The following is an 8,789-nucleotide window of genomic DNA, read 5'->3' on the forward strand; positions in this document are numbered from 1 at the left end:
CATCCAATTCTTGGCAACAACAAGTAAACCACAAATGTCCCACCCAAGTTTTGCTACCCATATGCTTGGGACACTGGCAATTAGTGGTTCCTAGATCCTTAGCACACATCCCAAACTTCCTTTGTCATCCTTTAGCTCTGAGTACTGAAAGATAAGGAGTCACCAGACCCTGACACTGGGCCTGAATTCCCCAAGATGCAGGTGTGGACCAAGCCACAATGCACAAATGATTGGTTCCCTGTTTCAAATTGCACTCTAAAACTAAATCCAGATGTGGAAGTCAAAGCACAGAAAGAAAGAAAAGAAGAGCAGAAAGATACTATACCTCTCATAAAAGTCACAAACCACATCATAATGCCCCCAGTGAAAATAACCTTGAAAACCTACCAGAAACATTTTAAATAAATAGTAAATCATGTTCAGATGACAAGAATATATTCCAGGATAATAAAAGGAGTTGATTACTTAGTACTTACCTTTGAAATGTGTTCAACCCAAGTTATAAAGCCTTTAGAGGGGGACCATGGAAGACAAAGTGTTGTAACACTTTTAGGTAGTAAGCTGATTATTTTCAAGTACAACATTGACAGTTTATGGAAAATGTTTTTAGAGCTTATGATCCATGCAGGATTGGAGATATTTAAACTCTCCAGTATTTTATAGGTATAATAATTTCAATAAAAATAGGAAGAGATGAGGTAACACTTCATTTTCTACATATGAAAGTCAAAGAATATTCTAGGACTTTCTAAAGAAACATGACCCTGGAAATGATAGATGTGACTATCTAGTTCACTTTCATTAAAATAAGGATTACAGAAAATAAATGATCAATCTATTTTTAAATTTCCACTATTAGTCTCATATACTTTATGTTAAAATTGCATAGTACATTAAATGGCTATTCAATGAATGTTAGTTTTTATGCTAATTCTTGATAAAACTTACAATAAACATATTATATAACATACTGGGATTCTTGATAATATTAATAATATTTATATGTTCTAAAACCTAAATTTATTTAACATTGTATTTGCTTAAAAGTACCACGTTTATTAACATCATAAATGGAAATAAAGTTATGTTAAGATTAATTTGCATCTATACAATTTAACTATGCTCAAAATTCATCTAATTGAATAATAGCATTTTTTGAAAATTATACTCTTCTTTTAAATAAGATACTTTTAACTTAGAATACAAAATCAATAATATTTTTTGAAATACAACAGAAATACTTGTTTTGTAATATAACTAGAGAAATACTTTTTAAAAAACTCGTTCAAATAGACTAATATTATACAAGCAATACAATCTTCAAAACTTGTTAGAAGAAAAATTATATAGGTGTTTAAGTATTTCAGCATGTACTTTGAAAATGGTTTATGGCTTCTCTTGTAAAGTTTATAAAAACTGTAATTGAAATTGTGTAATAAATTTACTTGTCTATTGATCTAGCCAGACACTACTTCACTATAAAAAATCTTCTTTACATTCAGAGCCAGCCTTGAGCAGCCAGGATAGGAGAATATTGTGGCCAGTCATGTTCTGAAGACATGCGAGTAGCCTTATTTGTGCATTGTAATCCTCCTGAGAATTACCCAGATACTCCATTTGATTCTACACCAGGAAAGTATAAGATAATGGAAGCAGTAATAAAAAATTACCCAGATGGGCATAAAGCAGTTCTGCTGCCTGTCCTGGATCTACCACAAAGTCAGAATAGAAGGTTTTTCCTCTCTGCTGTGAACAAGGTGGCAGAAGTTTTAGAACTACCTCTAATGAGAGTATACAAAGTAAAAACTTTTTATACAATGTATAATCAAAAGCCAGTTTCATGTATGTACTAGTATCTTTGCATGCTTGAGATTCTGAGAGACTGGAGACCCTTCAGAGAATGCTTAGAACAAAAGGTAGATGCACTACACCTGAAAAACTATTCACTGTTATGGAAGGTGAATACTTCAGGATGTGTAAATGCACCAATGATTCAAATAAATGACAACTTCTATGAGGATCTAACAACCAAGGTTATTGAAGATAATACTAATGAACTCAGAACTGGGAAAGTTCCAAAGTCTGGGCCAAGAAGTGTCTGGTTCTATTTTGAGCCAGCTGGAGGCCTTCCTTCTTTGACTGAACCACCCAAACAACCTAGCATTGGTGTAGAAGAAAGACTTTAACTTATATTCACTGTAGAGATGTCACTGGAGAAATAAAATATGAAATTATTTACATTTTTTTAAAAAAAATCCTCTTTATTTTCCCAGTACTTCCAGTTATGCATTTTGCTTGGTGAATTCTTTTCCTTTAATAATTGGTTTTCATGATCTGCTATGATAGAGTATTATCACCAATTGGTGCTTTAAAAGGAAGAGTAGTGAAATCCATTACACAGGGTCAGAGCATTAGTGATTCACTGATAGACTATAACAGAAAGACCCTGATGGCAGATAAAAATATATAGCTTTTATTTCATGTTATTATTAAGAGCCACTGAATTTAAAATGGGAAAAAAGCCAGCCACATATTACTCATTATAGCTCAAATAAATTAAAGTGTTAATTTTATATTTCATAATCACATATTCATTCAATATTGTTCTCATTTGCTGCCTTCCAAGACTGGCATTTATAATTTGACTATTCATCAGAAATATGTAAGGCTTTTACAAGAAAAAAATCCTTTTTCATTGTAAATGAATCTATAAGATAATAATACCTAGTTTGCTGAAACACTTAGACTATAAAGAAAAATTTGAAGATGGTAAAACTTATAAAAATTATGTATTAAATTGAAATGAGAATATGGAACCTTGCACAAGGGCATCTTCCTGCAGTAGCAATGAATTTGAGCCATGTGAGAAGATCCAGGAGTGATATGATAATTCAGACAAATTAAAGAAGTAGTTTAAAGTCCAGTCCATGTTGCTAACAATTGTGAGTAAGGCTGGAAAAGAAATGCAGAAGTTTTCAGGTAGAATACCAGAGGAAGTGATCTCTTCAGTGTTCTATCTCTGTGAAGAAAAACATTCAAGAGTGATTTGCTTACAGTCCACTGTCGTTATGGAGGGTAGCCTGGTGGCATGCAGACACAGGTGCTGGTGAAGTCACTGAGGATTCTATTACTGGATTCACAGGGACCAGCAAGAATAAGACACTGGCACTGATCTGACAGTCTTTCACCGACAAGGTCATATTTCCTCCTACAAGGCCTCACCTACTAGTACAAGGCCACATCTTCTAATTTCTCTGAAGTAGTGTCATTCCCTTATGACCAAGCACTGGAATACATGAGCGCACAGGTGTCATTCTTTTTTTTTTTTTTTTTGTTTTTTGTTTTTTGTTTTTTTCGAGACAGGTGTCATTCTTATTCAAACCACTGCAGAAAGCAAAATTAGAAATCCACTGAAGTATAATTGTTGCTTTGTTCGTAATTAAAATTATTTTCAGGACACCATGTAAATAGTGAGAGCTATGCTTTATCCAAGTTGAACTGCTCTTGTCTGTAGTTACCATTAATATAACTTTGAATAGTTTATTTTTTGGTATATATTCTTTAGTAATTTAAATATTAAATAGGGTTGGAAGGAAGGCACAGTGATTAAAGGTGCTTGCTGCTAATCCTGGAGTACTGCACTTGATCCTTGGACACTACAATCTATACGCTAGAATGGAATCACAAATTTTCCTCTGACTTCTGCATAAGCACAACCCACATGCACTGAATAAAAATGTAAAACTAAATTAATAATTAGTTAAATGTAAAGTTAAACTAATTAACTTACTTTTTAAAGCAGGGCTACAGAGAAGACCCATTAGTGACTCATGCATTATGCTAATTTAAGGTACCAAGTTCTGTTCAGAGCACCCATATCAGGCAGCTCACAACATTGGATAAGTACATCTCTAGCTGTTGGGAGTCTTAATTTTGACTTCTAGATCCATTGTCAATATCACCTGCATATATCAACATTCTAACATATATATTTTGTTGAAACTATGTTTTAAATCTTTACAGACAGAAATAAAGTTTATATTAATGACCCAAAATTATATTGTAGCATAAATTAAGGATACAAATTCTAAGTTAACAGAATGTTGAATTTAGTAATTTCATTAACATATGAGAGAAGTGTTTTCCTAGCACAATGTTCTCTGTTGTATTTAAGTTCTGTTTTAAAGTTGTATAAATAGTATATATTTTATGTGCCCTTTGTAGACAGGCATTTTGAATCCCATGTACCTATAGTTCACTCATGATATAGTTATCTGTAATTTTGTAGGAGTGCATGTGTGTATGTGTGTGTATGTATATATGTATATATGTATCTATATAAAATGCATGTATATGTATATATATGTATATGTAATGTATATGTATATATACGACATAGAAATATATCATAATTCATTCTCTCTGATTAATAAATTTTATTTTTCATGCTTTATTATATGTGTTTGGGTGGGTTTGCCCACACGTGTATCTGGGCATTGTGTGTGTATGTGCTGTTTCTGGATACAACAAGAGGAATCAGATCTCTTCAAACTGGAGTTACAGGAAGTTCTTACTTGCCATATGGGTGTTGGGATTAGAAGAGAGCTCTTGCAGGAGAAGCAATTGCTCTTAACTGCAGAAGCATATCTCCATTCGCAGGAGAGATAACATAGAGTCGTTTCTAGTTAAATGTCTTATAAATAGAGTTGTTAGAAATTCACTCATGAATATTTTTAATTAAAAGGTGGATTTATTATGCATATAATGAAGTCGATTATCATCTTATAAAAATTATAAAACCACATTTTGAAATGTCTATTATCTATCAGAAATGCAGGAAGGTTTCAGTTTCTTTATAAAATGTTATTGTTCGAAAGTACAATGTTTTCCTTATCTCAATCTTACAAGTTGATATTTTAAATTACAATAATTTTAAATATAATAATTTGTATACTACATACTGATTACCTTACTAAACATTAAATATGTTTTTAGAGTACAAAATAACTGAGTTTGTTTCACTCATAAAGACAGATTTATTGATTTACAAACACCATTTAGAAGATGTCTACATAATACAGGATAAACTTTTTATTTCAAAATTTGTACCTTCATCTTGTCTGTAAAGATATTTTTTTATAAATTAGGTTATTTTTTAAACTTTAATATACAGAACATGATATTTCTTGTAAAATCATTTTAAGTTCACATCAAGGCTTATGCTTTGTCAGGGTTATGTATTTTCTATTTATTTTGTGCTAACAGCCATACCTGACATTACATTTATGTTCTTTAATACATAACTATCCTCTTGAATGTCAGTAATTCTAATGCTTGTATGATTATTATATTCATATGATTATTTTGAATTATTTTAAAGTGTAACTTAAATATTTAATAAAGCAATTGTTTTTAATGGTTCTATACTCTACAAAATTATCTTCAGCATGTAATAGAATGTATATTTTTACAACACAAAACATCCTTTGTTTCATTATTTCTCCAATAATTCAATTCAAAGTGTTGGTTTTCACATTATTTGTTTCCTTTTAAGGGACTGTGATTAGGCACTGAAGTACTTCAGAAAACTTTTGATTCTACCCATGATTTCACAATCTGTTATATGAAATGTATACTGATTGATTCACAGTCTCAGTAGCTTCTGGCTTTCAGCGTTTTTGTGCATGTTTAATTACATATTTTAAGAGGATATGTTAAACAGTTGCCAAATTCAGAACCCTTACATAATATAGAAGGACGTTTTTCTTTTTCTTTTCTTTTTTCTTTTTTTTTTCTTTTTTTGAAATAATAGTTTATTTAGTCATTTTAAACTGGTTATACTTAAGCTGCAGTTACACAGTATAGTTTAAAAGCCTGTCATTTGCTACATTATAATGATGTCTTTGAACTTAATTATTCATATACTCATACATTTTATAGTTGAATGAACTTTAAATATTATGTGGTATCAATAGCTTATTTAAATCTAACTAATTGAAAAAAGGATCAAGAGAAGAATCTGCTGTGCTCAAAAATCTTTTTTTCAGATTCTAAGTTTATCACTGATGAAGCTATTTTGCTGGTGTTTGTTATTATGGTGTTATAACAAACATCTACTAATTTAATGAATATGATTGTCTCTGAAATTTTCTCGTGGACAGTAGATTCATTGTTGCTAATTGCCATTTAAGCTTGATTCTGTCCAATCTAGGGTCCCTGCATTATTCTCCCTCTTTATTACCGAAGCTAACAATATCCTTCCAAGAAATCTCAGTGCAACATGGATCACTGAATTTATGCAGAACATTTTATTTCTGCTTGATGTCCCTGACATTCTGCAAGATTCCAGTGACCTGTATTAATTCTCCAGAGTAGCATGTGTGAATGAAGAAATGGCTGTTCATTCAATGCCTCAATTAAACAAACAAACAAACAAACAAAACAAAACACAAAACCTTGTCTCCTTAAGTACCTATACACAAAATTTTGGTAGTAGTGAAGATTTCTTATCAATGCACTTCCATTACAGCCCTGGAAACTATCAAGTTAACCCATCTTCCTGCCGTATTCGAGAATGTTCTAAATTCTGGACTGCATTCCTTGGTACATCTAAAAATTGCTGCTCCTCATAATTAAACAAAGAAGTACAGTTAAATTTTCAATATGTGTTTATATTCCAGTACTCTCCACCTTATTATACAGCTCCCATTTTTATTGCAGTTAGCTATTGCTCTCAGAATTGCTTTTCTGTTTTTTTCTTGTTGTTGTTGTTTCTTCTGCAATACATACTACTTCTCTATATCTCTACATTTTTCTTGTCTTTTTGTATGTTTCCTCAATAAAAGTACCCAAATTCTTAAGAAAAACTGCCATATTTTATTTGTTCCTTCATTCTTAGTATGTTCTGAATTACACCAATTCCATACAATAATGATATCTAAAGGGTTGTAGCAAAGTACATTTTAGATGGTAACTACTGTTTACCCTCATCAGTCACTCAAGTCATCCATGATGTAACTCAGTATCTTTTACAATCATCATCACCATGTGCTACACACATGATTACCCAGTTCAGAGGGATTGAACAGGTATCTCTGATTTTTAGGAACATTTGGAAGTGTATATTGCAACTTGTGGCAGAGGATGATCCTGGTAATATTTAATTAACTGATACTCTATTAAGGTCTCAACAGTACAATCTGCCAATAGCATCGGAAATGACTTCATTTTTACTTCATTTTGTTTCTGTTGAAGAGCTGAGACAAAAGGATGGACCATCTAGAGACTGCCATATCTGGGGATCCATCCCATAATCAGCCTCCAAACGCTGACACCATTGCATACACTAGCAAAATTTTGCTGAAAGGACCCAGATATATCTGTCTCTTGTGAGACTATGCCGGGGTCTAGCAAACACAGAAGTGGATGCTCACAGTCAGCTATTGGATGGATCACAGGGCTCCCAATGGAGGAGCTAGAGAAAGTACCCAAGGAGCTAAAGGGATCTGCAACCCTATAGGCGGAACAATAATATGAACTACCCAGTACCCCCCGGAGCTCGTGTCTCTACCTGCATGTGTAGCAGAAGATGGCCTAGTGGGCCATCAGTGGAAAGAGAGGCCCATTGGTCGTGCAAACTTTATCTACCTCAGTACAGGGGAATGCCAGGGCCAAGAAGTGGGAGTGAGTGGGTGAGAAAGAGGTGGGGGTGTGGGTGGAGGACTTTTGGGATAGCATTGGAAGTGTAAATGAAATAAATACCTAATTAAAAAAAAAAAGAAATCTTCCAATACTTGAAAAGAACAACTTAGTCTTTCTTTTCTCTCTTCTTTCCAAAAAAAGTTATCGTTATACTTTAGAAACTAATGAGCATGTGAAATATATCAGTGTGGATAATAAAAATAAAGACCTCAGAACTGACAAAACATTTCTTAAAGAGATGTACAATGCTAGAGAATCATGCCAGAGGATGAGGGTGTCATGGAGACTTTTTGTGTAACTCTTGACCCCTCCCTTACCATCTAAACTCATTACCCAGGAGAGAACCTGATTATAATACATCAACTCTTGAGTTCACACTATAGCACTCTCCATACACACAGAAAACTGAACACAAAATTCAAAGTTAAACACAAATTCGATTTAGAGAAGTTGAAACTTGATTAAAAATTAGAAAATTCAGTAAATATATGTTGCACCTTGGATAAACCACCCCACAATACCCATGCATTATAGACTTGACTTCCAGTTACAGGTTAGTTGGTAGAGGATGACCTAATAGAAGGCAAAACTACTGAAAGAAATTTATGTCATAGGGAATGCACACATGAAATGATAATGAAACTAAGCTTTTTTCTTTCCTTTTCTTCCAATTTCTGGTTATTTAGAGATGTATAGGGCTCCTCCATCATAGGTTTTTGTCATGGTGCCCTGGGTTACTCTATCTCTGAAACATTAAAACTAGCCAAGGAAACTTTTGAAACCAGTAACAAAAATCAGTCTTTCTTCCATTTAGGTTATTTCTTTGTCCTAGCCACAGAAAGTATATCAGAGGTAGATCAAAGGTGGCTTTACTTCATTTAGTTGACTAGTGATTAAAATTTTATTTTTATTTATTTATTTTTTTAATTTATTTTTTATTAGGTATTTTCCTCGTTTAAATTTTCAATGCTATCCCAAAAGTGCTATCCCACTTCTGTGTTTGCTAGGCCCTGGCATAGTCTCAAAATAGACAGCTATATCTTGGTCCTTTCAGCAAAATCTTGCTAGTGTATGCAATGGTGTCAGCA

General features: G+C 32.8%; 1 pseudogene; it reads left to right on the forward strand.

Moving 5' to 3' along the window:
• The first annotated feature begins 1,559 nt into the window (after positions 1 to 1,559).
• On the forward strand, positions 1,560 to 2,186 carry LOC147000005 (NADH dehydrogenase [ubiquinone] flavoprotein 2, mitochondrial pseudogene; annotated as a pseudogene).
• The last annotated feature ends 6,603 nt before the right edge of the window (positions 2,187 to 8,789 follow it).

The sequence above is a fragment of the Mus caroli genome, unplaced genomic scaffold (assembly GCF_978045245.1).
Source record: "Mus caroli unplaced genomic scaffold, Mus_caroli_1 scaffold_22, whole genome shotgun sequence".
NCBI lineage: Eukaryota > Metazoa > Chordata > Mammalia > Rodentia > Muridae > Mus > Mus caroli.